General features: G+C 53.1%; 1 long non-coding RNA gene across 2 annotated transcripts; it reads right to left on the minus strand.

Moving 5' to 3' along the window:
- Positions 1-472: 472 nt before the first annotated feature.
- LOC309597360 lies at positions 473-5,957 on the minus strand. Of its 2 annotated transcripts, XR_014229714.1 has the most exons (5): positions 5,875-5,957; positions 4,964-5,153; positions 4,627-4,736; positions 2,348-2,412; positions 473-1,968 (listed from the first exon to the last, which is right to left on the minus strand). It is a non-coding gene; the product is annotated as an uncharacterized lncRNA (long non-coding RNA). The 2 variants fall into 2 exon arrangements; XR_014229715.1 differs by having other exon boundaries at positions 473-2,412.
- Between the last annotated feature and the right edge of the window lie 2,281 nt (positions 5,958-8,238).

Consider the following 8,238-nt stretch of genomic DNA (forward strand, 5'->3'; position numbering starts at 1 on the left):
AACTGAGTTTGAGAAACATATGCAAGATTTTAAAAAATAGGGATGGAGAGGTAGAAAGTAAGTTTCAAAAGCAATGGGGTACAAGAAACATAGGCCAGAATTAAAAAAATAGGGACAGGGAGCCTGATAGAAGGAAACTGTGGTGGGTTGACCTCGGCTGGCCAGTGGGTACCCACCAACCAGCTCTATCACTTCCCCTCATCAACAAGACAGAGGGACAAAATACAACAAAAAAGCTTGTAGGTCGAGATAAGGACAAACAGATCACTTGCCAATTACTGTCACAGGCAAAACAGACTCAACTTGGGGAAATTAATTCAATTTATTGTCAATCAAAATCAAGAGTAGGATAATAAGTAATAAGAACAAATCTAAAAAGTGTCTCGCTCCTTTTTCCTGGGCTCATCTTCACTCCTGACTTCCCTACATCCCACCCCCGAGCAATGCACGGGGATAGGGAGTGAGGGTCGCAGTCAGTTCATCACGTGTCATCTCTGCCACTCCTTCCTCCTCATGCTCTTCTTCTGCTCCAGTGTGGGCTCCTCTCCACAGGGCCACAGGTGCTGCCAGGAGCCTGCTCCAGCACAAGCTGTCCATGGGGTCACAGCTTCCTTCAGGCACATCCACCTGCTGCGGCGTGGGGTCCTCCACGGGCTGCAGGTGCGTGTCTGCTCCACCGTGGACCTCCACGGACTGCAGGAGGACAACCTGCCTCACCATGGCCTTCACTGCAGCCTGTGGGGGAATCTCTGCTCCGGTGCCTGGGGCACCTCCTCCCCCTCCTTCTTTACCGACCTTAGTGTCTGCAGGGCTGTTTCACACTCATGTTTTCTCTATCACGGTGTCTGCGCAACATTTTTTACGCCTTCTTAAATGTCCGTTCCAGAGGCACAACCGGCATTGCTGATGGGCTCAACTTGGACCAGTGGCAGATCCATCTTGGAGCTGGAACTGGCTGTGCCTGACATGGGGGCAACTCCTGGTGTCTTCTCGCAAAACCTACCCCTGCAGCCCCTGCCCCGCCCCAGCTAACAAAACCTTGCTATGTAAACCCAAACCAACAGCGATCGGCTGCAGGGCAGAGAAGGGGGACTGAAAAATAGGGAAAGGGAGCCACAGAGGGAGAGGTACAGGGGGGGGAAAAATAGCGATGGGCCAGAGAGGAGGAAGCGACAGGGAATCAGCCTGAGGGAGATGGAGAAAAACAAAGACTAGCGATGGGCCACAGGGCAGAGGGAGGATTTTAAAAAGGGGACAGTGAGGTGGACAGAGATAAACTGAGAAATGCCAAAACACCTTGATGAGCTGAAGGGGAAAGACAGGGGAATTACAGAATAGGGACATGGAACCAGACAGAGAGAGAACGATAAAGACAAAAAGCAGCTGTGGGACAGAGAGGGAAGAAGTTAAAAGACAGGGACAGGGACCTGGAACGAGAGAATTTAAGAAAACGTCTATCTAGAATACAGAGCAGGGATAGAGGAATTAAAAAATAGGGACACGAAGACAGAGAGGTGAGGGGTGGGAATTGTGAAGGGCTAAAGGGCAGATGAGGAGAAATTTAAAAAGTTGGGATAGGAAGACAGACATAGATGGAGAAAGACAAAAATAGTTATGGGCTGCAGGACAGATACAGAGGATGAAAAAAAAAGGACAGGGAACAGGACAGAAGTGCAGAGAGAGAGAAAGAAAACATAGGGGTAGAACAACAGATAAAGAGGGGGACTTGGAGAATGAGGGAGGGAGAGGTGCAGGGAAGTGAAAAAAAAATGACAGCAGCAAGAGAAAGAGAAGGCGGGGCAGGGACGACCAGGATGCAGAATAGGGACGACACGGCCCCAAGGGTCCAGGACTCACTGCAACCTCCCGCTCTCCAAGCCGCCTGGAGAAAATGGACAGCTCGGACGCGTCTTTGTCTCTCTCTCTCTCCCCTGGCCCCATAGCTCCGGTCGCTTGACTGTCATCCACCTAGGAAAACAGACTGGTGTCTTACAGCTCTTACAACACAAGGCTTCCCAGATACGTAGCCTCACACGTGCACGTGCTGCCTGGCTGTACTGTGCTTCCAGTTACGCATACGGACCCTGCAGTGCACATTGGCAATTGGATCTGCTGAGGACTATGCTAAGAGGGATCCCTCCTCATGCCAACAGGAAGGCTGTCTCCCGTCTGCAGCTGTAGGCAGCTGCCAGCTGGCTCCTCTTTATTTTATTCTTCAGATGCTTTTCCTTTTTCTGGCCTCTCCAGCTTCAGCCACAGCAGCTCCTGTCCACAGCCAGGAAGCGTCCAGCTGTCCATTTTTGCCCATGCCACTAGGAGAATGATGCCAAAGGCAATCCACACAAACCTGAGCCAGATGCGGTCACCAACATCCCTGAAGAGGAACCGCCAATCGAGTCCTCAGTGCTGCCTCTGGGAGAGGGAAAGAACAAGCAACCATTATCCACAGGGATGACTGTAGCTCTCCTCAGGCAGGAACCCCTCCTTCTGCAGGAGCTGCTGGAGATGCCGCTCCTTCCCTGAACTGATGCTAATAGCACCTGCATTTAAGGAGAATAAAGCATATTCAAGGGCCAGCTTGCTGCCGTGAGGACAGGGTTTAGGGGCAGTCCATGCCTACAGCACAGGCTTCAGGGGAGGTGCTGGAGCTGGGGACAGCTGCATGGGGCGAGCAGGGCTGGGGGAGTTTTGTTGAGTTGGGGAGGCACCCAGTGTCTTTTCCAGGGGGTGGGCACCCAGAGGGGTGGGGGTAGCCATCTCCTGCCCCTCTTCCTGCATCCTCTCCACCAGCTCTCAGAAAATCCCTGGGACCTGCCCTGATGGGGCCTGACTCCAACTGACTGTTAGCCTGTTGCACTGGTGGGTTGGAAACATCCTTGTGACTCGTCAGCATTCTCCGGCGCCATCCCCTGGGGCTGCAGCCCTTTTACACAGAGGAGCCATCACCATCAGCCTCACTGGCCCCCCTGGGGCTCCTCCAGCCCCGGCCCACATCTGCAGCCATGGCCCCTGACACCCACCGCCTAACCTGCTCCCCTGGACTCTCTGACAGCCACTCACCAAGTACAAAGGAGTACAAACACAGCCATGAGTGCAAAGGAGACAGCAAGGGCTTATTCGTTAATGTGTATAAGTCCCGGGAGTGAGTCTGCTATGAGGCTCGCTGCCTGTACACTCACCCTTCCCCTGGGACAAGCTGGCAGTTGTTACTGGAGCAGCAGATGCAGAAAACGAAAATACAGTGATAGGGAGCAGGACAGAAGAACAGAAAGAGGAAAAATAAAATGAGGGAGGACTGAGGAGCAGAGAAAGAAAGGTACAGGGAAAAGGACAGGGAGATGGATAAGTCAATAAAAAAGGGGATGAGGAGCCCTGCAGGGATATGGCAGAAGAAAAACAGGGTCAGGGAGCAGGACAGAGGGAAAGAGAGAGAAAATGATGAGCAGGGAGCCAAACAGATGGATCAAGAGAGAAATCAAATGAGAGGAATAAGGGGGGGAGGAGACAAAAAGACAGGGAACAAGCCAGAGGGATTGAAGAGAAGAGAGAGAGAGAGACACACACACATCGGGGAAAAAGAGAGGGAGAAAGAAAAACCAGCGCTGGGCTGCAGGATGAGAAAAAAGGGAGCAGAACAGAGGGGAATAATGGGAGAGTGAGCTGGGCAGGGGGGTATAGCGAGAAACGATGGGAGAACAAGTGGTATGGAGATATATAGACAAAGAGTTACAGGGAGGATGGAGGACAGAGAGAAGGGAAAAGGGACAGGGAGCGGGGCAGAGATAGTGAAAGAAACATTAGAGACAGAGAGAGGAGGAGAGGGACAGCAGCAAGGCAGAGAGATGATGAAAGAACAAACCAGTGATGGGTAGCAGACCAGAGGGACAAGGAAAGACTGGAGGAAGGACAGAGCGATCCAGAAAACAGGTGAAGGACAGGGAGCCAGAAAGTGGGATACTGCTAAAGAGAGAGGGACAGGTAGCAGGATGCTGAGATGGAGAGCTAATGAGAGCAACAGAAAGAACAGAGAGGTGGACCACGAGAACAGACAGGAACAGAGAGGGGAAGCAATAAAAAATAGGGACAGGGAGCAGCACAAAGGGTCAGAAAGAGTAAGAGATGAACAGGAAGGAGGCCAGGGACAGTGAGATACAGAATAGAAAAAAAACCCAGCAACAGTGAGCAAGACAAGGGGATAGAGAGAGAAAGAGGAGGGAGGGAGGGAGGGACACAGAGCAGCACATACAGGTGCAAAGAGGAAAAGAACATCAGGGAACAGGACAGAGAAATGGGGGGGAAGAGATGGATGCAGATCAGGACAAAAAGACGGAAAAGGGAAAACCAACAATGGGCTGCAGGACAGAGACAGAGGATAACAGAAGGAGGGAGAAGGAGCAGGCCAAAGGCGCAGAGAGAGAAAAAAAGAGGGGGGTGGTAGAACAAGATGGATAAAGGGAGAGAAGAAAAGGGAGCAGGACAGAACAACAGAGAGAAGAGAACAGGTACAGGGAAGCACAAAAAAAGAAAAATCACAGCAGCATTCAGAAGAGAGGGGGCCAGGGAAGGGGCAGGGAGGGACCGGGACACAGACAAGGGGTGACAGGTCCCCGAGGGCCTGGGACTCACCACAGCTCTCGCGCTTGGTGCTGCTGAGAGACCTGGCCGGTTCAGATGCTTCTTCCTCCTTCTCTCCTCCCTTCCTCTTCTGTAACTCCGGTTGCTCGGCTGTCCTCCACCTAAGAGGATACAGGGGTGTCTTACAGCTCTTACGAGACAAGGTTTCCTCGACACGTAGCCTCGCTCGCTCGTGCACTACGCGGCTGTACCATGCTTTGGGTTATACATACAGGCCCTGTGGTGCACTACAAAGACGGATCCCTTCCCACCCGGAGACGCAGGCTCTCTCTTGCCTGCAGTGGGAGGCAGCAGTCAGCCAGACGGCCTTGTGTTTCTTCTTCTTTACCTTTCTCCCGTCTCTCTGGCTTCAGCCGTGGCAGCTCGTGTCCACAGCCAGTAAGCGCTCCACCTGTCCCTTTTCGCCCCCACACCGCGAAGAGAGTGAGGTCAGGCAGAGACAACCCATGCAAGCCTGAGGCGGTACTGTCAGCAGCATCCCCAGGGTGGAACGGACAACTGCATCCTCAGCGCGGCCTCTGGGACAGGGAAAGAAGAAGCGGCAACTGTTATTACCGTAGATCGGCCCTGGCCAAAGCCCTTCCTTCTGCAGGGGCTTCTGGAGATGCTGCTCCTTCCCCGCACTGCTGGTAACAGCACCCGCGTCAAGGGAGAATCCAGCCCATTTGAGAGCCAGCTTGTGGTCTTCACAACAGGGCTTGGGGGTGATCTGATGCTACGGGACAGGCTTCAGGGGAGGTGCTGGAGCAGGGGGCAGCTGCACGGGGTGAGCGGGGCCAGGAGAGGCTCAGCGGGAGCTCTGGCGAGGTGGGGAGGCGCCCCGCCTCTCTGCCTGGGGGATATCCGCCCCCTTCCCCTCTTCCCTTCTATCAGCTTTTGGGTAACTCCCTGGGGCTGCCCTGGCCCAGCTCGCCTCCAGCAGACCAAGAGCCTGCCGCAGCAGGCAGGTTGAAGCTTCCTGTCCCACCACCCCCGGGCAGCCAGCAGGCAGGAGACACCCCTGCACCCTCAAAGGAGCTCGCTTGCCTCCCTGGTGCTCCTGGCCCTCACCCACCACCGCCAATCGCGCCCGGCACGCCACCACGCTGTAGTAACAGCGAAGAAGGCGGCGTCGGCGGCATCAGCGAGCACCCAGCGCGCAGCGCTTGCCCAGGGGCGGCGGCAGCGCTGCCGTCTGCGTTTTGCGCGCCAAGCACCTGCCGACAGCGCGCCCGCGGGGCGGGAGCAGCGTTTCCTTACCGGCAGGCAGCAACGAGCGCAGCGGCATGCCTCCACAGGCACCGCAGTATCCCATTGCCGTTACCGGTACCGGCAGCGTGGATCACGTGGGCGGCACTGCGCCTGCGCAGATCCCAGGCGGCAGCACCGAGAGTGGGGAGGCGCTCCGCTTCTTGGGGAGTAGCCATAGCTGGAAGCCCGCAGAAAACCACACAAAACCTGCAACAAAACTGCACCTCGTGCCGCAGAGGCCGCGGCGGTAGCAAGGACTACGGCGCACGGCACGCGCCCGAGAGCAATGCGGCTTCCCGGCAGCCACGTCCGTATAAACTACACCTCCCGGCATGCCCCGGGGAACCAACATGGCCGACTGGAAGCCCTGTGCAGCAGTCCATGCTTTCTGACCCTGCGGGGACACCGTTCCCCTCGCCGCCAACGTACCCGGAAGCCCTGCCTAGACCCCCCCTGCGGCTCCGGGTACCCCCACCGCCGGCAACGACCCAGGGCGGCGCCCAACCGCCCGGCTCGGGGCAGCCCGTCGCCACCCGGCTCCAGCCACCGGCAGTGCAGAAAGTACCTCAGCTTTCCCTGCGCCAGGTCCCCCGGGAACCGCGTCTCGGTCGGACTGGAGCATGCGGCAGCCTCCTGTCGTCCCAGCCCCTCGCCCGTCCAGAAAGCGCCTGCCTGTAGCAGCGGCAGAACCGCTGCTGCTCACAGGGGAAAGGAACGGCTCGGGGTGAAGCTCCCCAGGCTGCTTGTGTCCCGTGCGGAGCTGGGGGTCCAGAAGCAAAGGGGTTAGGGGAGGGGGGGTGCGGGGGCACAAGACTGGAGGGCAGGGGACGCGGGGGGCACGTCACGGGGAAAAAAAAAAAACCGCGCGGGGGGAAAAAACCTTGTGTGGGGGGACGTTTGGGTGGAGAGCACTCGGGAGGGCGGAGAGACACGCAGAGGGGGACAGGGGGGAGGAGACGGACACGGACGGACGGCGGCTATGTGTGGGTAGAAAGGTGCACGGGGGGACACGGGTGGGGATGACCTACACCAGGGGGTCCACCCGGCATAATCCACAGCAGAAAACTCACCTGGGATAAGCCGCAACGGATATTCCGCTCCGGAGAACGAATCCACACCCGATAATCCCCAGCAATGCCCCTCAAACTGCCAACATTTCACCCCAAATTTTGTCCAAATTGGTGGGGGTTTTTGGTTTGGGTTCTTTTTTTTTTTTTTGGTGTGGTTGTTTTTTTGGCTTTTGTTTGTTTTTTTTGTTTTTTTTTTTTTTTGCTTTTACATGATACAAAACTTGGGGTTTTCTGCTTTCCTTTTTTAATGATAAAATTGGTATAGTTTCTGCTGCTACTAAATTTATCAGTGTAAACCATATTTAAAATTTCATAATTTTTGAGAGTCTTGTGTGAATTTAGGGACTGGCAATATTGGACAGGTCACAGACTTCACTTTATGATAAAGTGTAGATGAAACCCTGCAGTTGGAATGAATTCTCGGTACCAGTTGTGTGTTCCTTATTTGCATGTACATTTCTTGGTTTTAAGGTCAGCTTTGCTGCACTTATTTTCAACTCAATCAAAAGAGATTGTTCTTTTATGTAATAATTTATAAGTTGTTTTTTATGTAATAATTTATAATCACAGCCACTTCTGTGTGTTTGCAGAAGAAAATAATCTATGGTGCAAAATGAATTCTGCGCATTGGAGAGTGAAATGTGATTCTTCCTTGAATATCAAACTTAGCATATTTTCATAGCTGTGAGAAGTGTGTGTTTCTGAAAGTGTAAAAATATTTGAGATGAAGGTATGAGCTATTTGGGAACTTGTGAAGTTGGATTATTCTTCATTTAGAATGGAAAAAAGTGCATGCTCAGAGCCTGAGCCTTTAGTTTTTTCTGCTCAGGTAAGGAAAAGCATACATTTAGGAATGCATACATAGCTTTCTCATAGTGCAGGAATGGGCTTCAGGGCATCTGTGTGTACATTCACTGGGATAAGTGTAGCTTTATTGTAGCGGTTAGATATCACATGACTGTCAGATCCTGTAATAATGAGAATAAGTGCAGTACTGCAAGTTAAGTGGTGGGAATTTGTCATATCTTTATTTTATTGCGCTCTTTAAAAAAATCAATTTGGAGGAATTCACTAATAAATGCTAAGGGAATGCAGCATAGTGACAGAAAGTGCAATGACATGAAAAGTAAGATTTCCAGATTCAGAAGTCCCACAACAACACTAACACAAGGCGTGAAAATTATGTTTAAAGTATATACTTAGTAATCCATCTTGTATCATGTAATTGTCGATTCCTGCCCCCCGAGTACAGATACTCTGATCTTCCTCCACGTTGAATCTAGATGATATGGATGATAACCTT

The sequence above is a fragment of the Platalea leucorodia genome (genome assembly GCF_965183815.1).
Source record: "Platalea leucorodia genome assembly, chromosome: 14".
Taxonomy (NCBI): domain Eukaryota; kingdom Metazoa; phylum Chordata; class Aves; order Pelecaniformes; family Threskiornithidae; genus Platalea; species Platalea leucorodia.